Consider the following 21,799-nt stretch of genomic DNA (forward strand, 5'->3'; position numbering starts at 1 on the left):
CATCTTATTGAATGTGTCGTCAACATGTATTTTTCAAATGCTTCTTAGCATATAAGTTGTTGGAAAAAATGAACATCACAATCAAATGCTTAAAATTCGCAGATCTTATAATTTTTCTTGGATAATATATGTTGTCCTATATTTGGCTTACCAATGTCATATTTATCCGAGCTTGTCGTTCTAAAAGTTGAACTTTGTTTCATGGTATATTGACATGTCATGTAAGAAAGAACCTAAAATTCTTGATCAAATATTATGATAGATGAAACGTCCCCAACATATATCGACAAATTTAAATAGAAATTGTTTGCTTGGATGTCACATAACGTAACGTTTTGGGGGTATCTAACACTTTCCAAATTGTTGTTAGGAAGTATGGGGCAAAGCTTCTTTTCATTGTTAAAAGATTCGGTGAAAGTTTTTAAACCTGAAAAACATGAGAAAAATATTCGTTTACTTTAGGAAACAAAGATCTAATAGGTTGTTGGACTATTCAAGAAATATCAGATTGGTATTGAAAGTCTAAAAGAGGCGGATATCGGATATCTATTATTGAAATGGTGGTGGAGGCAGAGTACGAAAAGACTCAACATGGAAGCAAACGATTGTAACCTTGCATGGTTCACATGGTGGGATCACCAAAAAAAACTAAGAGTGGAATTTTTATGGTACCGGTTATTTTTTCTCTAAACCGTATACCATATTAATTATAATTGATACAAATTTTTAATACCATTAACATAAATTTAATTGGTACCAATTTAATTGGCTAACAATAAGTTTCGGTTGATACATGTTAATAATTGTATAAATATACGTGGATTTTATTAATAAAGATTTATGTGTTCTTTACCATTGTAAATAGTGAATGAGGCTTTCTATAAAAGAAAGTTTTCTAATGGTTGGGATTGAAAACTCTGGTCTACAAAGATTTTTATTAATTTCTATGACTTTAAATTTTAAAATAGTAGAGAAAAATACGTCATGTTGAAGTCATGTTGAAATATGAGTTTAAACTTTAAGCTTTCCTAATACAATAAATGGTAATTATCAAAGCTTTTAAATCTTAAATACAATACATACTCAATATATATATATATATATATATATATATATATATATATATATATATATATATATATACTAGTAGGATACCCGCGCGATGCAGCGGGACACGAATAGGATGCCGGTTAATAGTTTTTTTTTTTTTGTTGATTAATTTCCTTACGACGCGTCGAATCAGTTTTTTGGTGAATAGTCTCATACATGGTTCTAAAAGGTGTGTTACTACGCATCAAGGATTATCATCGTGTGAAACATGATGTACCCGTTACAAAAACGTCAAATACAGATTTGTTGAACGTGACGTCCAAATAACGTGTCAAGACGTGCCTTATCGCTTTATGTTGCGATTCTTTTGATTTTTGATTTGTGGTATTTTATTCGGATCTGAAACAATTGACTTTTTATTAACTTTTATATATATATATATATATATATATATATATATATATATATATATATATATATATATATATAATTGTCTCGTCTTAAAAAAGACAATACTCGTTATGGCTTAGATTTGGCCTTACTGTCAAACTCACGTCCCAGGTTATTTAGAAATTTGGTCCCATTGCATTGATTATATTTCTTTAGAAAACAAGTTATTGTCCAATGAATCACGTAATACTTCGACGATGTGTAAACTTTAGCTCATTTTTTATTATACCGACACCCATTCTAATATAGGTTGTAATTTTTTTTTTTGACAATTTGATTGGAGATGCCCCCACTCTTTTTTTTTTTTTTTTAGTACATAAAACCTTGCTGAGATTACAAATTTTCATAAAAAAGTTTTGTTCCAACTGTGAGTCGGCTTTTATTTCCTCATCCTTTTTTACTATTTGCTTACCAGCTTTGCCCCTTTACTTTTAGATAAATATCATAAAGCCCCCATTAAAAAAATCATGATGTGTTTTATTTTATAACTGTAGCATTCTGCAAATATTGATAATTCATCATAAATTATATTATTTAAATACCATTAACATAAAAACAACTAAAAAAATGTTAAGAAGATATGATCTTCAAATAGTTTAATATCAAATAAAAGATACAATAATGATAATGAAACTATTTGAGAGGAAACTTATTTAAGCAATACATTTTTTACCTTATTTGAGTGTTTTTTACTGCTCTTTGTTTTTTCCTACTGTCTTTTTGAGTTTTTTTACAACAAATACACCATATCTCTTTTTTTTTTTCTAAAGTTCTATTTTCTTTTTCAAGAAAATGCTCCTATAAATTATCAAAATAAATTTGTAATTGTACTTGGCTAAAAAAACGAATCATATTTGTTCTGTGTAATTTATCACATGCATCAGATAAGAATTGATACAACTAAATTACGAGTTAATCTTAAGTAATAGCAATGGTTTATGATCTTAAATGTATCTTAGAAATTGAACAGATTGATTCTATAAACTTTGCATCTCTATCTACAAGAAGTGAAACAAGTTGATTCTATAAACTACGTTAATGCCATGTGACCTTTGATCCATATTTTGGACTTGATCTGCCCATCAACTTTACATCTTTATTTACCGGATGCATTCTTTCCTTTACTCTACCATCTTAATCTGGAAGTCAAGCAAAAAGAGTTTAATGTTTCCTATGAAAAACAAAACTTAAACATGAAGCAGCATAAGCATTTTTACTGAAATATTTATTAAAAAATTTTAAATCAAATAAAGGTTTGACAATAATATCGAGTCTATGTTATGTTTTTTTATAAAGACCACTCAATAACAGCATTTAACCAAATTTCACCTGGTACATCATTAACTACCCGCTAAATGGATGGACAAAAAACACCAATTAGCAATCACTCATTCCAGCTTTTAAAGAGATCATCACAACACACATCCTCTGGTTTCTAAATTGAATAGTTTAAACAGTCAAGCATGCTCTACATATTTGAATAAGGTTATAATTATTAATAAGTTTAAACATAAAATCAAATACCCCTTGAACGCAATTAAAACAAGATATATAATCAAGTACCAACAACATATTCATATCATAACATTTAAAAATCATAATCGAAATATAACAATTTTTAAATATTATGAATAAACATAAAAAAATTTACATACTTGGAAAAAATTATTCATGTTAACAAATAAGGAAGAAGTAGACAAACAAAGTCAAAAATACCCCTCTTGTTTTACCTTATTTTAGACTTTTAGTAATCTGACATTCATGAGTATCTTTCCCTTAGTCTAATATTTGATTTTTTTTAATTTTACATATTACAATTTTCATTCCAATCCTAGATGGAATGAAAATTAACAAAATGGAAGGAATCGAAATTCAAATGCCTTTGGGAATGCTCAATTCCATTCTATTCTTCCGATTCCATCATACCAAACAAAACAAATCTTAATAAAAAAAAATAACTTGATAATAACTGAAATAAAATTAAAAATATTACCTGGACTTCAAAATTGACCACATTAGGGGAAGACACTTGGATCATTAGCAGATTACAATTTGGGTACAAATGGACATGGAACTTTTAGCAGTGTATTACCAAATGCTGACATAGACTCCAAAGAGGAGGAAGCATAGGAGTTATTAAGAGCTTCTATGGTTTATTATTGTGGTAATCCAGTTGGAACTATTGCTGCTAATGATCCAAGTGACTTTTCCATTCTCAAATATGATCAAGCCTTTGGGAATGCTCAATTCCATTCCATTCTTCCGATTCCATCATACCAAACAAAACAAAATAATTCTTAATGCAAAAAAAATAACTCGATAATAACTGAAATAAAATTAAAAATATTACCTAGACTTCAAAATTGACCACATTAGAGAAGTTAACCCACCATCATTTTCAACAATAGTTATGATTACTTTGCATAGAATCATTCACCATGCCTTGATGATGACCTGGCACACCCGCGACCCACCTACATTTCATATTGTAGTGACCTATTTTTTTTCAACACACATTCAGCTCTTGCAAAGCTTTCAGAAAGTCTGTCATTATCTCACGGGGATGTGCTTGAGACTATAAAAAGAAAAATAAAAAACAATAAGAAAAAAATGTTTAATTTATTTAATTATTTCAAGAAACTTTACCTGAAGTCCAAGAGCCCATTTTCTTTCGGCTTGGTTTCTGATATTCATTCCTTGATAATCCATGTAAGAAGATGGGCGTTGTGCCATAATTGGAGAAGTAGGAGCTTCGTTTGAAGTCATGCGGTTGAATCCATCCTGTATTTTTGTTTAGCCAAGGGCAAATCGGTAAATTCACAAACTTTTGATATATCATCATATATGTAATATTTATACGTGTATAGACCATAAATATATGAGTAAACAAAACTTTTTCCCATTTTATAGAATACATGACAAGCTTTTTAAGGATGGTTTTCATGAGAAGGGCATTTTTGTCTTTAAGCACCTGTAAAATGTTTTATAAAAATTATATATTTTGACAAAAAGTCAAAAATACCCCTCTTGTTTTACCCTATTTTAGACTTTTAGTAATCTGAGAATCTTACCCAGAGTAATGTTACAAAACGGAAAGTAATGATCAAGGGCTATATATATCTTCTCTAGAAGCCCTAAAAGTGTTTCAACTTCATCTCTCAAAAGATCAACTTGTATCCCAGAAAAAAAAACATAAAGTAATTATTTTTTTATTTTCCTTTCATTTTGAAAATTAATAAAGTTTATTTAATTTAACTCCTTTTAGCAAAAAAAAAAAATGTGAAAGGTGTTGCATTAATGTACCTGATACACAAATTTACATGATACAAATATTTTAACCCTATCAGCAAGCACAGATTGTTGTTCTGATTCTTTGATAATGCATCTTTGATCTGAATTAATAAAGCCAAAAAGGGAATATTTTCCAAAGTTTGATGGAGTAATAGGTATAAATCCCAAAAACAATTATGATCGAAAAAAAAAACCCTAACCTTGTTAGGGTTTTAATCCTTCACGATTGATGAGATATGAGATCCACCCATGTTTGCATCTTAAGAAAGAGAAAAGGAAAAGGAAACAGGGAGTAAGGAGGAGATAGTTAGGTTGTCGCAATGCCCGTGATTACAAACCAGAAAGGGTAATTTTACCTGGTGGTGGTGATGTTGTGGAGTGATGTTGGCAGCGACAAATGATACAAAATTACAAATGGTGAAGAGAGGTCACCCGTATGTGATTGGGGAAGGATGGAGGAGATCATCCAGTAGAATTTTTGAAGCAATAATCATTTGTAAATGCAGACCTGCGTTTCCGAGTTTAAGAGTAGATATATAGCATTAGAAAACATTGTATGTAGATGAATTAGGGTTTTCCACGTTTAAATATAGGGAGAAGGAACTACGGTCAATTACAATCAAATGAGCAATGCTTAACAGGATTGTACCTGATGTTATAATAGGTATACCTCTTAATTTTCAAGAAATGGGCAATATGCTTAATAATATAGTAAGATAAGATATATATATATATATATATATATATATATATATACTAGCAGTGCCCCCGCACAAAGCGGCGGGGCGTGTAAATTCTTTTAGTGATATGTTTCCTCTACAAAAATGTTATGTTACAAAAGAAAGTACACGTCGAAGACAAAATAATCAAACTATGGTGTTATTTGGGAAATGAAGTCATTTTTTGTTCCTGGACGGTGGACTTTATAGTAGAGGAGGGAGCAAAGAGGTATATGCGATTGGAGGGATATTTGAATCAACATGCTAAATTTAAGGATATCTAAAAGGGTTCAAAATTTGAATGAATCCGAGATTTGAGGAAACCATATCAAATTGTTGAGAAATATAAGGAGATTTGATGATAAATATTTGAATTCAAAATATGGTTAAAATTTAATATTATTTTATTAATGATTACTTGTACTATCAGCTTCATCATTTGGACGTCTTAAAAAAATATTATTATTATAATCAATCTATTTTTAGAAATAGTTAGATTTCTTTTATAAGATACTAAATATATATATATATATATATATATATATATATATATATATATATATATATATATATATTGAATTGGTTAGTATGGTACTCCATAATATTTAGAAATTCGTACAATCAACTTATGTACCATGTTTAGGCAATTTGTATGGTACATACTACTAACCTTATGTTGGTTACTAAACATATTGGTTACTACATTATTGATTCGGTTGATAAAATAGTGGTTGGTTTTGCGTGGTACTTATTTGCCAACCCTAAACAAAACGACATCTAATGACACAAAGAAAAAAGCTACTAAATATTTATAAAAATGTAAGTAAAGGTCTCTAGGAGAATCAACAACACAAATAAAAGTGTCACTACCACTAAACTCTTAAGTGACTTTTTGATTATGTTACATTTTTTAGGTATTTAATGGCATTTTTTCACGGTAAACAAAAAGTATTTTGTGGCATATATTTTGTGCGTTAATTTTCATGTGATTCCAGAATTAATGTTATTTTTAGTGAGATTTTCTATAACTGAACTATATTTTGTAAAATCACAAGTTCTCGAGGGAATATTATCACGGAATCCACCAAAAGTATGTGGTGAGATCATACGCTTCAGGTAGTTTTAGTTAGGAAAATAAAACAAAATATGCCCCTGTAAATAGAAAAACAATTATGAATTATAAATAATAAAAGTGCATTTAAGTTATGCAAACGAGACTGAAAACACAAACATGTGAAGTTAACGAATGATGGTAGTGACAAAATTACATTCATTTTTAATTATCGAACCAATTAGATTGATACATTTATCTTCCATTGGATTGTAATAGAATTGATAAAGATACATAATTCTAGTTTTAATGTTAAATTAATCAAATCTTAGACACACTATATGTCCTTTAGATTATTTGCATTAGTCCCAAGTCCATCAATAGGTTCAACACAAAGAATAAACACACAAAATATCTCGCAATTAAATAGCAAGGCACACCGTATGTCCCGTCAATTACCATAGTAGTTCGTTAGTATAAGTTAAATACGTATAATGACTTTCTGATACGGTTTCTCATGCTTAGGGCCACAGGATTTATAAAAACAACACAATAAATATTCGAAAAACATAGTAATTACAAAACAATGAAAAAATCAAATAATCACGATTCACAGTTTCTAGTAATAATCAAAGGAACAATCTAACCGGGTGACAACCTTCCATTAGCAATCTTAAGTGTTTTAACTTTCATGTTATTCAAAAACAACAATGTGATCGTTATTGAATGTCTCGAATTCCATGTAGAACATAATGATGACATAAAATGGGGGGCATTTCCGTGCTTGGATTCTCGAACTTTGTTGTTGAAGTGATTTCTAGGGCTTAAAACCCTACCCCCCCCCCCCCCCCCCCCCTTCCTAAGGCAACCATATGCCACAAGGCTCCAATCCGACATGCAAGTGGGTCTTCTCAAGTGAGGTCATTACAAAGTCAATCCATGTATAACTTTGCACCTTAACAATAGTATATAATGTGCTTAATTACATAAGCATAACAAAATCAATATCAATACCCATGGATCTTTAATCGATCATTAACACAATAAATTAAATAACTCTTAATACCAAATGTCAATTAATCAAACAAACTAGGGTTTCACAAATAACAAGTAATCTTAAAGTGTTTAATTCCAAATATCAACAAGCACATATAAGAAATCAAAAAGTTGACTAATTATAGACAAAAAAAAGTAAACAAACTAATAACCTAATGAATTCTTATCTTGATCTTCAGATTTCTACATATATATTAGCATGTCGGTTGATATAGCCTTCTAGACCATCAAAACAACCTCTCTAGATCGTCCTCTACCCTCCAGGGTTCCTAGAAATTATTTTCTTGAATACTATCCTGCTATGGACGAAATTGGGGTTCTATATATAGTTTTCAGAGACCGACTTATTTCTTGGCGAGATTTAGAAATCTCAGTGTGAAATAATAAATCCGGAAAATATCTTCATAATCTTTTCCATGCTTAACTCCAACTTTATTGGTCTAACTTCAAGTCCGATTTTGGACAAGATAAACATCGAATTAGCAAAAAGGCACTTACACATGAGCTGTAGAAATTTTTTTGTATTTTCCATAACATATTTAAGCTCGTTAATTAGAGTTACAAATCAGAAGATATAGTTAAAACACTGCAGTGGAATCAATCAGCCAATTTATAATTTAGAAAGCATTTTCTTGATCTGCTCCAACTCATCAATTTAGCTCCATTTTAGTCCATTTTCGCTTCTACTTAATCAACATTGACATTTTAACTAAAAAAATAAAAATATAAAGGATTAAACACGTTTTTTCCTATTTTAATTATAAAAATGCCCATAAAATATCCCTTAAAATATGTATAATTTAAGACATATTATATATTGATGGAAGTTAAGGAGGTGAATAAGATATGATGTGGGATAGTTGAGCCTACTCTTGACCATAATTATGGTTATAAGGCTAAATTAGGCCTCATGTAGTTGTAACGTGAGGGGAAAAAGGAGTCGAGACATGTAGGATATTCCAGTGCCTTCAATACCCATGTACTGTGACAGTGAGGCCACACTATCTAAAGTATATAATGCGGTATAAAATGGGGAGTCGAGACATGTAGGTCTGAGACACAATTTTGTGAGACAACTAACTGAGAGTGGTATCATCAAAGTTGTCTATGTCGAGACAAGTAGGAACTTGGCATATCGGTTTACCAAACCTCTGATGAGAGATTTGATTATATCTACCACGGGAGTCATGGGTCTAAAACCACAATACAATCTCTTAATGATGGAAACCAACTTTGCATTAGTGCTCCTAGTTATCAAGTTTAAAGGGTAACAATGAAGTCACTAACAATAAAAGGTACTATCATTAGTGACAGATACATGTCAGGTAGGATAGTGTGTCGTTGCCAAGAACGAGATTGAGTTAAGACTCTTAACAAAGTTTTCAAAATATCTAAGTAACGAAGATGTTGCCAAACTTTACTTATATGATCTAAAGGTGGTGTCGCCTAAAGTGAATATTGGTGGTTTATCTGCTAAAGGATCATGAAAATCATTTATAGTGCATGGCCATAATAGTGCTCAGGGAGAACGCAAAGATGACATATGATGTATGGGGGTAAACCGGAGATCAAGTCACAAGGTTCGTGGTTTAAACCTATGAAGATACCATTGAATTTGTTTCTTCTTGTTTGTCCTCATTAAACTAGGGTTTAATCTTCATGACACCCAAGTGACATTATCTATTTAAGTGAAATGAAACTTTCCAACTTGGTGGGGGATTGTTGGAAATTTTAATGGAATAAGAAAGTTAGCTAGTTTCCATTATCCCACATCAGTGGGGGAAGAAACATTTAGTGGGTAAATAATGCTTTTCTCTTGATTGGCCTTCAATGGTTTTTAGTGGATCAAGGGATGGGTCAAGCCCACACACGCGCGCCTAGCCTAGCCTAGCATTATCCAATATTGCGAGTGCACAAAAGAACATGATTTAGGCGCACTTGGAACTTTGCATGACGCATTGTTCGCTGGGAGCTAAGGAGCTTCTATTTTTAGTAGGATCGGGATCGGTTGAGTCGGACCGAATCCGGTTTGTTCGGAATATTTTGGAAGGCCCAGAAAATGGCTCGCTTGGAGAGCAAGGCATTGCCCTATAGTGTCAAGGGGCATGCCTATGAGGGTTTTTTGCTGCCTTTTAGGGTTTCAAAATCTATAAATACAACTCTCTAGGGGTCATATTCTTTGCTAGAAAATTAACAACCATCTCTCTCTCTCTCTCTCTCTCTATATATATATATATATATATATATATATATATATATATATATATATATATATATATATATCTTGGCGATTTCTTCCAGATAAATCTGCATGAAATCTTGGGGTTTTACTTTATTGCTTACAACCTAGAAGCGAAGTAAAAACCTTTAAGGATAGGAGTCCGATTTCTACAGTTTTACGTTCATCGAGATCAATTATAAACAGGTTGATTTTACTTTATTGTTTCACATTTAAATTAATAACAGGACAGTCTGCTTCTGCTCCTTTCTTATAATTAGATCTGATCATGAATGACCAATCTGATTTCTAGACGAAACTTAGTAACAGTAATAATAATAATTGAATTTATTATCTTGCAGCATATCAATATTTAATCGTCTATATTTATCACTTGTTGTTTTGTGAAAACGTTTGGATATTGAATCATAAATATTATCTGTCCATTCGATTGTTTGTCTATTCTAAATAACTCATGATTATTTCATCACTACTAGTGAATGCATGTGAATCAGACTCTCAACAAGAACATTCTGATCAACAATGAATATTTACTAGCATTCAGATTAGTCTAAATTCATAGTTATTATAGAACATGATTAACTATGGGTGTTTAGAATAAACAAATGCTAATCATGGATATATATATATATATATATATATATATATATATATATATATATATAATGTTCCAAATATCCAAATACTAAAATTTACAATTCAAAATAAGCTTCAAGTGAAATGAAGTCGAGTGTATAAATATATGATCAACATGATTAACACGAGGCATGAACTTTGTAAACAAATCTACCTTATTTCAATTTTTATGAACTTTAAGAATAGTGATTTCATTTGTGTCGATATAGCTAATGCAATGGAATTTCCATGAAATATGTTATCTCCTTTTAGCTATTTTCGGTTCTTTTGCAAGTACCAAAGCACCAAAAATGATAGTATATCTAAATAGGGTTTTCAATGTTGGGGACTACACTTAATTCAACAATGAAAATCCTTGTAACGCCCCGATTCCCGTGTATCAATTTGTAGTGATAATTTCTCATGATTTCAAGGTCTACTCGACGAGTCAGTTGCCTGACTCGCGGAGCAACAACGGGCTGATCTGCGTGTTTAAGTGACCTACTCGCCGAGTCGAAGAAGGGACTCAACGAGTAGGAGCTAGCAAATGAAACCCTAAATTTTGGGGATTTGCACCCTATTTAAGGACCACTTATTCCCTTTAGCCTCTCTTACTACCTCCCTTGAGTTCAGAAACCCTAATTCGTGGTTGCTCTCTATATTTGTGTGCTTCTTAGCTTGGAAGAGGGATATTTTGAGTAAAAAGCTTGGAGTTTAAGAATTTTGAAGAAAGGGGTTGTTGTAGATCTAGATTCTTCTCTGTCTTGGCATTATTTTGGAGGTAACAAGTTGTTACCTTGGATTTTTATCTTAGTTAGATCTCTTCATTTATGGGTTGGAATTTTAGGGTTTTGTGTGGTGGTTCTCCGATTTGGGTCAAGATCTGAGGTTGCAACCTCAGATTTGGGCTCCTTTAGCACCTCTTTGTCATAAAGTTTCAGTTCTGGTCGAGCTATGACCTTTCCCTTACCTTAAGCCACTCCTTTAGCTTGTTTTGGGCCATTATCATCTTGCATGCATGTAAAGTTTGCAACTTTACGTGATAAACATGCCCCAGAAGCTTAGATCTGCAGTATGAAGCCTTTGCATGGCTTAACAAGCATCTTTATAGATGAAGGGTTGAAGGGACTCGACAAGTCGCAAGGTCGACTTGACGAGTCATATGAATATGGTCATGAACTCGATGAGTTGGATGAACAACTCGGTGAACCCGATGAAGATTGCCTTGGGCTCGGCGAGTCAGTTGATGATTCAGAGAGTTGGCAAGGGTTTTCTCATCCTTCGGACACGTATGAGCACAATGAGTTGTAAAGGGAAAACTCGCCGAGTTGGCTAAGGAGTTACAGCCACTGACACTAGGAACTCAACGAGTCAGTCAAGTGACTCGGTGAGTTGGTGAATATCCAAGGAACTCGGCGAGTAGCTGGATGTACTTGATGAGTTGAGGTCAACATAGACCGTTGACCTAAGCAGATGACTTTGAATTTGACCAAGTTTGACTTTTGAGGATAATTGTTAAGCGGGTATTTATGAATTGGATCATTGATGGTTATGGGTGTTAGAGTTTAGGGCAGTGTTTCGGGAGTGTGATTTCGTGGTTCAGTCCGACATTGCAAGGTGAGTTATCCTCACTATATCAATAGGGTCTAAGGCACCAAGGCCGACCTTTTATGATTTACAACCTGGGTTAGGATGGTTTCTATGTTGTTGATATGTAAGATTTCATCCTGGTTTTAGGATGGTTGCTATATTAGTAATCTGTTAGATATCCTGGTTGTGGGATGGTTGCTATATTAGAGATCTGTTAGATCAGTATCCTGGTTATATGATGGTTGCCATGATTAGTGATCTGGGTATTTGCTTGATATGTTTAGTGATCTGTTAGATCTGCATCCTGGTAGATAGGATGGTATTATATTAATGGCATGGTTGTGGTTGTCGAGGCCAACAAAATTAATAACCCTAAATATTACACACTAAAATAGTGTATAGTGGTAAAGGGATCGTATCCACAGAGATTGGTTCAATTTTATAACTCTAGGATATCTTTGTAAAAATACTTGTAAAATGACAATAAATTAAAAAATGGGGGGTTTGGTCTTTTGAAATACTTGAAATAAATTAGAATTAAACTAAGATTTAAATAAACAATTTCAACAAAAATAAGAGTTTGATGTGAAATCAATAAGAGAAAGATGGTTGACTTAAGGTTTCCTCACTTTGATTTTTGATGAACATATCATTAGAATCCAATGGTGCAATACTTTATTTAAATCCTTAATTTGGCTATAGTAATCCAAGAAGCTTGAGATTACCTAGACTTTTCTTAGTTGTTAAAATGGTTATAGAAGCTCATAACAATTTCCTTAGTCAAAGTCACAATTTCCATTAAGCATGTAATTAGTGAAAGTCAACTAGCATTAAGAACCAAAAAGTCACCAAAGCCAAGAGGAGTCAAATGCTTTCACTACCATGTTGGAAAAAATATTTTTATCATTGTGTGAAGCAAAAAAACACAAAAATCATTTGTTGCTTGCTAATTTGAGGATGCTTTACTTAATGAAGAAATTAGCCAACTAATCACCACAAACACATTTAAACTCATGAATAAAAACATACAAGTAGTGATAATATGTTAAAACACAAAACGTTTCCATAAAGATTTAAGAGTAAGTTCACGGATTCTTCAGCATTCAACAAAAGTTCAAAGGATTCAACAAAAGTCAACCAATATTTGTTTAGCTAAGCATGGCTAAACTCAAGAAAATAAAGTTAGAGAAGATTGTACCAAACATTTGACAAGAATCAAGAGGTAAAAAGTGATTTTCTTTGGGGTATTCTTGGCCTTCAAAAGTGTTCAAAACTCCAGAGAGAATGCTAAAAAATCGGATGTCTAAGAGTGTGCAAAAGTGGAAAACCAACCTTCCCCATATAGCCCTCTAAATGAAATTCCGAAACTGCCCCTGCTGAGTCATGCGTGGCCGTGCAGCCCTGCGCGGGTGGTATCAGATCATGGGTTCTTGAGAGTTTGGGCCTCCACAGCTTATCCCACTTGGCCCAGTTCGAGTCCAAACAGCTTCTAGCCCGTTTTTTAAGTTCACTTCATTTTAAGCACAATTTGGCTTCTCCAAATGATCCATAGCTTCCATAATCGTCCAATCATCAATCTCCGCACGCTCGAATATTCACCCGCATCTTGCAATTTTAAAGTTAATTTTCTCCAAGCCTTCAAATAATCATCAAGCCCACTCCATGCATCAACTCCATTATCACCAAGCCTATAATTCTCGACTTCCTCTTATTCCAATCGCTTTCCATATGTCCTGAACATTCCCGCTCCACAAATCTCCATGAAATCTGCAATAAACCTCACGAAACTAGAAAGTATCCGAAATTATCATAAAATAACAAAAGGAAAATGTGCATGGAAATTAACTAAATTATGGATGAAATAAACTAAAATAAACTATAAAAAGAAGTAAACAAACTAAACTATCAAATCACCCCAAGTTTAAACCTTACTTGTCCTCAAGTAAGACAAGACTAAAATGAACTCGGGATGAACTATTCAAAGAAAAATAAAAAGAATGGATAGAACCGTAGAACCTGATCACCGTTAGTCAACATGGTCAGAGATCTTGTTGTTACCTCATGAATTTTTCATCCAATGACAATGGAACCATAAACAACAGTTAGGACAACTCCTCTAGGTGAGTAAGGAGGGATGGTCAGTCGCAGCCCCAATGGAACATGCATACAATGAAGAACATCTATAGTAGGGAGAAAGCAAATGGATGTGCACGTATAGAGCTCTTCTTTTTAAGAGTACATTCTAATCATGAAAGTTGCGTGATCTTACGTTTGTCGGTCACTCTCAAGTGTGATTTGGTTTATCGCTCAGGCACCGTTGTAGGAATCAGTTCACTTAGCATTGACCCGAACCTCCCGTAGTATCCGACTCAACAACCTCTCTAACATCACCAATTTGCGAAAAGAAACAAATCGATCTATATACAATAAGACAATTCTAAATAAATGAATATCAAACGTCAGGTGACCAAAATGTAGGGAAATTTGTTCAATAATTGAACCAGTCACCTATCTAAGTTTATTTCAACTTTTTGTTTTGCTTTTTTTAGTGAACATATTGAATTTTTGCTTTTATCAAGAAAACTTTTGACTCAAAATTTGGTTCCCAAAATTATGTAAGTGGAACCGAGGGGGTAAAAATAATAATCCGAATGGTCTAAGTGTGAAAATAACCATGTGTGGAGTGTAAATATGCAAGCTCCTTTCAAACTTTTGATTTTCCATAAATAAAGAAAATGCCCTAATGTGGGCTAAAAGACTCTAAAATCCTAAAAAAAATCGCAAAAAATATATGGTGATGTAAAGAGACCAGATATGGATTCTACTCGGGGACAAGCACCAGTGCTTCATCCTAACGGTTCAAATATGATCAAGTGTGATCCTCTCGGCGGTATTGACCGCAAGGCTAAAAACATCCATTGTTATAGTATATGCTACAGTTGTTAGTATCGCATGCATAATTCTTCGTGAAAGCTACATGGCAATGATCACTTACCCCTTTAAGCTTCCAACATCTGATCTCGAGTATGAAGTCCCAAACTGCAACTACTGGTCCCGGTTTGATGGGTGAGATAGCAACAAGATTCTGGACCAATAATGATACAATAATTGTGAACTTGTTCCATGGCATCCAAGGGGGTGAGAATAATCTGACAACAAAAATGCATGAATGCTAATGCCCTAAGCTAAATGTTATGCAAAAATAAAAAGTAGAAAAGAAGAAAGTAAAATCTTTTTGGAATTTCATAAAATAAAAAAATGAATGCAAATTAGCTTAGAAACTAAAGTGATATGCAACCTAATATAAAAAAAAATGCATGAAAAAGTAAAAGGAAAAACCCCACCCCAAGCTTAAGAACAAGTATTGTCCTCAATGCTTAAGGTAAGAGCAGAAATAACCTAAATCGGAGGATCGGGCGGCGGGAAATTCCCGTGGAGATAGTGGTAGTCCCACATATCCTGGACCTAACACGAAGTGGATGGGAAGGACTGCCCCAGTCGACTAACGTGTCTTGCCACATCTTGGATGGCTTGGGTGTTTGCTTGCGTTTGAGTGTCAATGTGTTGAACTGTGGAGAACATTATGGCGAACTGGTCAAAAAAAGTAGGGGGAAATATGATGGGACTTCATGTCCCCCCTGCTGGTGTGGCTGATCCTAAGGCTGATCAAAATGTTGTGGAAGTGGCCTGGAAGTGGTCATGCAGATACATCGGTTGCTTCACCGGAGGCTGATCAAAGTGGTCCTCTGCCTCAGGAATCTCTTCATCATCTTCTTCGTCCTGCTCCTCATCCTCGGAGTCGAGTAACATACCTGTTCGGGTCAACTGATCCAGAGGAAGCCAAGTGTCGGGGTCATTTGGCTTGAATGAATCACCAACCCAGCTGGGAAGGATGTAAATTGGGCACTTGTCACCGTCAAGCCAACTGTATTTTTCATTTCCCTGACTCTACAACATTTCCGCTCACTCAAGAGCATAACAATCTAGTGGGAAGTTGGGCTGGTAGTGGTCAACGGGCAAGTAGTCGGGGGCGAGGAAGTTTAGGTCGACGACTCGACCTATGATAGTAATGAGCCCCCCGAGATGGATCTCTCCTGTAGTGCGCTGACGGACAGCCTCACATTTATCGAGGAAGAATGTGGAGAAATCAGGATCTTCCTAATGCTTCATGCATTGTAGGAAGAAAAGTTCACATCTATTTATTTGACCGAGCTCGAGGCGACCGAAAATGCTAGTGGTGAGAATACGGTGTGCAATGCGCCAACAAGGATGGACTATGTGCTTGTCCCTTTGGCGGCTCTGATTGAATGTGTCGAGACCGGTGATTTGCGACTAAAATTCCACGTTGGCGGAACGCAGGAAGCTGACATAAGCTTGAGAATGGATGGTTGTGTCGTTTGTGCGGTCTACTCCCATGATATAGTTCAGTCGCCTGAATGAAAGCCGATGGATTTGGCCTTGTAATTGAAAGGTGAGGACTTTGGATTCATTGTCAGTGGCAAATGTAGATAGGAATTCTAGTGTGGGATCTTCATAGGTCCCATCGCAAAGGTTGAGAAAGCCACTCCAATCCATACCCCGGAACATAGATTCTAAACCGATGTGAACCCCAAGTGTAGTCTTTGACTCCTCGTGGTAAAACTTTGCGGTCCGGATTGGGTGTCCGTGGAGGTTTGACCAATATGTTTTAATTTCCACCTTTGTAAAGGAAGGACCGCTCCCCTCATTTCCACTTTGCTTCCGTTTCCCAGTGGCTTTTCGTGAAGTACCAGTTGCATCCTTATGTGGGTTAGGATCAACAGATGAGCCATGGCTGTGCGCCTGGGTTTTGGTTTTGCCCATTCCAAGACCTACAATATCAAAAACAATTCACCAAAGTAATCCCTCCCTCACCACTCTCAAAGTAATGCGACTATTTTCAAACTGAACACAAAAATTCCAATAAATAATGGCACCCAACTTTTGACAATTCAAAATGGTTTCAACAACATCACTCGGTTTATTTTACAATTCTAACGAAAATTCGGCAGCATTTCTAGAAAAAATGAGCAAACCCCAACCAAAGTTTAGGCAATTTTTTTAAAACAAATTCCCAAGCAAATTAACCAATTTCAACTATTCTCAAACCAATTTTTCCAAATAAACCGGGCAATAACTAACGATTCTAGGCGATTTTCAAAGCATAATTGGATGTAATTATCATATTAAAACAATGCAATGAAATAAAAACCAAGGAAAGAAGATACCCGATTCAATTGTTTTTTTTTTTGTTCCAAAAATTGAGCTTGAACCCGGAATCCGCTACCGTGCACCCCAAGCTTAGTGGTTGTTCGTGGGTGCTGAAATGCAAAACTTGTTCACTAAAACAATATTTTCAACTTGATTGTTGCGAAAAATCCGGTCGCGGCTTGTGGTGGCTCAAAAATTTCGGAAAATTTTTTGGTGAGATTTTGACGTTTTGTTTGGTTGGAGTTATAGAGCTTGGAAAAAGAAATACTTTGGTGGTGTCGGAATTGCGAGAGGTGGCCGGAGTTGGCCGGAAAATGGTTGGAAAGTGGCGAGACGGTGGTGGTGGTGACCCTAAATACGATGACGGATCGGAGGAAAATTTAGGTGGGGTTTGTAGAGAATGGAAAAATGGTGAAGAATGACGGTGGTCTCGCCGGATTCCGACCAGTAGAACTCCGGGAAATTGAATTTTTGTGAGAGGTGGGTGTTTGTTTTCTTGAGAGTTTGAGAGAAAAATGGTGGGATTTGTTAGGGTTGAATGAAGGAGATGAAGTGCTAGAAGTTTTAATATGTGGTCAAGTTTTGGTCAACAAAAGTCAATGTTAGTCAACTCATTAGACATTAATCCACCTGGTCAACGGAAGTCAAAGCTGGTAAAAAAAATAAGGCATGGTCGGACAGGGGTTGCGTGGGTCGCGTAGGTTTGGCACGCGGCCGCGTGCATGATGCCGTTAGAGGCCCTATTTTGCGAGCTTGCTTCAACGATTAGGGATGTCCGCGTAACCCACCCGCGCAAGGCTACGCGGCCACACAGGGTGGTCGCATAAGGGGGTGCGCAAGGTCACGCGGGCGCGTGCTGGTCGCAGTTTTCGACTTCGTTCCGCTTCAACTTGTTGGGGTTCTTGGCTTGCATTTGAAGTCCTAAACACTTGGAAAACTTATTTTCTTCAAAGATAACTTCAAAATAAACATCAAAACATTTTCAGCACTTCTTTATTCGAGTTCAAAGACATGAAAGTACAACACTTTCCAAAAATGTTCTTCTTTACCGTCTTTAGCGAGACGTCCTTCTAGCTTGCTTCAACACCTCGGGACATCCAAATGGATGATTTCAAGATAATTTGCATTGAAACCTTCATAGAATGGCTTCAAACGGTGCCCATTGACTTTGAAAATTTGTCCCGTTTCTTCACTTTGAATTTCCACCGCCAAATGGTCAAAAGCTTTTATGACAACAAAAGGCCCTATCTACCTTGATTTAACCTGCCCGAAAATAACTTCAATCGTGAATGGTAAAGTAAGACCCTATGTCCCGGTTCAAAATTCTTCCGGGTGATGGACTTGTCATGAAAAAGTTTCGTTTTCTCCTTATAGATCCTTGAGTTTTCATAAGAGTCATTTCTCAACTCTTCTAGCTCTTGGAGTTGAAGCTTCCTATGTCTTCCTGCCTCATCAATATTGAAATTACATTGTTTGACTGCCCAAAATGCACGGTGCTCTAATTTGACGGGAAGATGACACGACTTTCCAAAAACAAACCTAAATGGGGACATTCCTATCGGGGTCTTGTAAGCGGTCTGATAGGCCCATAAGGCATCATCAAGCCTTAAACTCCAATCCTTTCTTATGGGTCACGTTGTACTTTTTCAATAAAGTCTCCATCATTTTGTTACAAAAATTCATCCCTTGATCATTGATCAAAGCCCTAAGCACACCAAACCTCACAAAGACATTATATTTTAAAAAGTCGATAATTGTTTTGGCATCGTCCGATCTTGTGGCTTTGGCCTCTACCCACTTAGAAACATAGTCAACCGCGAGGAAGATGTAAATGTTACCAAATGAAATGGGAAATGGGCCCATGAAATCAATCCCCCATATGTCAAAACTTTCACAATCAAGGATTGGATTTTGTGGCATTTAATTTTTTTGCTAAATGTTTCCCTTCCTTTGGCACCGTTCACAACTTTTACAAAACATATAACAATCGTGTGACATGGTTGGCCAAAATAGTCCGCATTCAAGGACCTTTCTCATGGTCCAGCTAGGTCCAAAGTGTCCCCCATAAGAAAATTCATGACAAAAATGCAAAATAGTTTGATGCTCTTGTTAGGGCACACATCACCTAATAATTTGATCGGGACAATGTTTCCACAAATGAGGTTCATCCCACACCTAGTATTTTACATCAGTTTTCAATTTATCTTTTTGAACATGTGTGAATGTGTCGAGATACCTTTTTGTGACCAAAAAGTTAATGATATCGGCATACCAAGGAGTAGATTGAGTAAGGGAAAAGGGATGCTAATCCGGAAACCCGTCCCGCAATGGGAGAGGAGTTTCATTTGAAGTGATCCGGCTTAGATGATCGACAACAAGGTTCTCGCATCCGCTCTTCTCCCGAATTTCTAAATCAAATTCTTACAATAATAAGATCCACCAGATGATTCTTGGCTTTGCATCTTTCTTTGTCATCAAGTACTTGAGAGCCGCATGATCCAAATACGCGATAACTTTGGTACCAAGTAGGTATTACCAAAACATCTCCAAAGCGAACACTATGGCCAATAGCTCCTTCTCCGTGGTAGAGTAGTTGCTTTGAGAATTTTCTAGTGTCCTGGATGCATAGTAGATCACATGGGAGGCTCTTCCATTCATTTGACCCAAAACGGCACCAATAGCATAATTTCTTGCATCACACATGATCTCGAAGGGGAGATCTCAATTTGGAGCTTGTATAATTGGAGCGGATGTAAGCAACTCTTTGATCTTGTTGAAAGCTTCTATGCACGCCTCATTGAACTCGAAATCAACATCCTTGTGCAAGAGCTGGCACATTGGTCTTGTTATCTTTGAAAAGTCCTTGATGAATCGTCGGTAGAAACCTACATGGCCCAAAAAAGAACGAACTTCCCGAACACAAGTCGGGTAAGGTAAGCTTTGAATAACATTAATTTTGGCCTTATCTACCTCAATTCCTTTTTTAGATACAATGTGACCCAAAATGAGACCTTGAATCACCATGAAATGACATTTCTCAAAATATAGAACCAAATTTGTTTCAATGCATCTTTTTAAAATTTTGATGAGATTGGCCAAACATTCTTGAAACGACTTCCCGTATACCATAAAATCGTCCATAAAAACCTCTATTATGTTTTCGAAATATTCGGAAAAGATACTAACCATGCAATGTTGGAAAGTGGTTGGGGCGTTACACATTCCAAATGGCATTCTCCGGTATGCAAAAGTGCCAAATGGACATGTAAATGTTGTCTTTTCTTGGTCTTCCGGTGCCACCGGGATTTGGTGAAAATCGGAATACCCGTCTAGACACCAATAATGAGATTTTCCAGCCAACCTTTTAACATTTGATCGATGAAAGGCAATGGAAAATGATATTTTCTTGTGCTTGCATTGATTTTGTGGTAGTCAATACATACTCTCCACCCATTTTACATGCGGGTGAGGACCATCATACCTTTGTTGTTCTCGACTATCGTGATTCCTGTCTTCTTTGGTACGACTTGCACCAGGTTCACTCATTTGCTATCCGAGATTGGATAGATCATCCCCGCATCAAGAAGCTTTAATATCTCTTTCTTCACAACTTCCATCATTAGCAGGTTCAATCTCCTTTGTACGTCTCGACTCGGCTTGCTTTCATCCTCCATCAAGATCTTGTTCATACAAGTGGAGGGGCTCAATCCCTTAATATCTATAATTGTCCAACCCATGGCTTCCTTATCTTCCTTCAACACTTTGAGGAGTCTCTCTTCCTCAAATTCGGTTAGATGAGTCAAAATGATAATCGGAAGAGTCTTATTTTTGCCCAAGTAAGCATACTTCAAGTGCTGAGGTAGGACCTTCAATTCCAATTCCGACGGTTGAACAATGGATGAAGGCAATTTTGTATGATTTGGGGGCAATTCAATTTTTTTGACATCTAATCTTACAGATTTCTTCATCTCTATTTTATTTACCAACTTCTCAACTTCCGGATCCAAAGAATAAAACTTTAATTGCTCGGCTAGCTTCCCACAATCGAATCCTTTGCCATATCGGTCCATGAGTTAATTGACCTCGGTGGAAGATAGAATAGCCAATCATTTGCTCTATCGGCCAATGAAAAGGGGAATGCCCTTAGCTTGATTTGGTCATCAGTTTACCCTTGTGGCTTCATACTAGTGCAAATAATGTTGAACATCATCAAGTGCTTATGAGGGTCTTCATTTTCTAGTCTATGAAAAGTTGGAAGATGATGGACTAAACTTGACTTAAACTCCGAACCTCCTTCCAAAACAGGATAATTGATACCGGTTGGAGTTTGTGTAACATTGGTTTCCATCATTTGCCTCGAATTTATTTCGAGAGCTTCTACTCCGTCCACCATTGCAATTGGTTCAATAATGGGTGGATTTCGTTGTAGAGGTGGTGTTTTGGGAATTTCTTAGCGAGGGTCGGGACTAGAATCGGGTTCCGTGTCACTTAATGAAGTGGGTTCAACCT

The sequence above is a fragment of the Lactuca saligna genome, chromosome 5, assembly GCF_052625555.1.
Source record: "Lactuca saligna cultivar CGN05327 chromosome 5, ASM5262555v1, whole genome shotgun sequence".
Taxonomy (NCBI): Eukaryota; Viridiplantae; Streptophyta; class Magnoliopsida; order Asterales; family Asteraceae; genus Lactuca; species Lactuca saligna.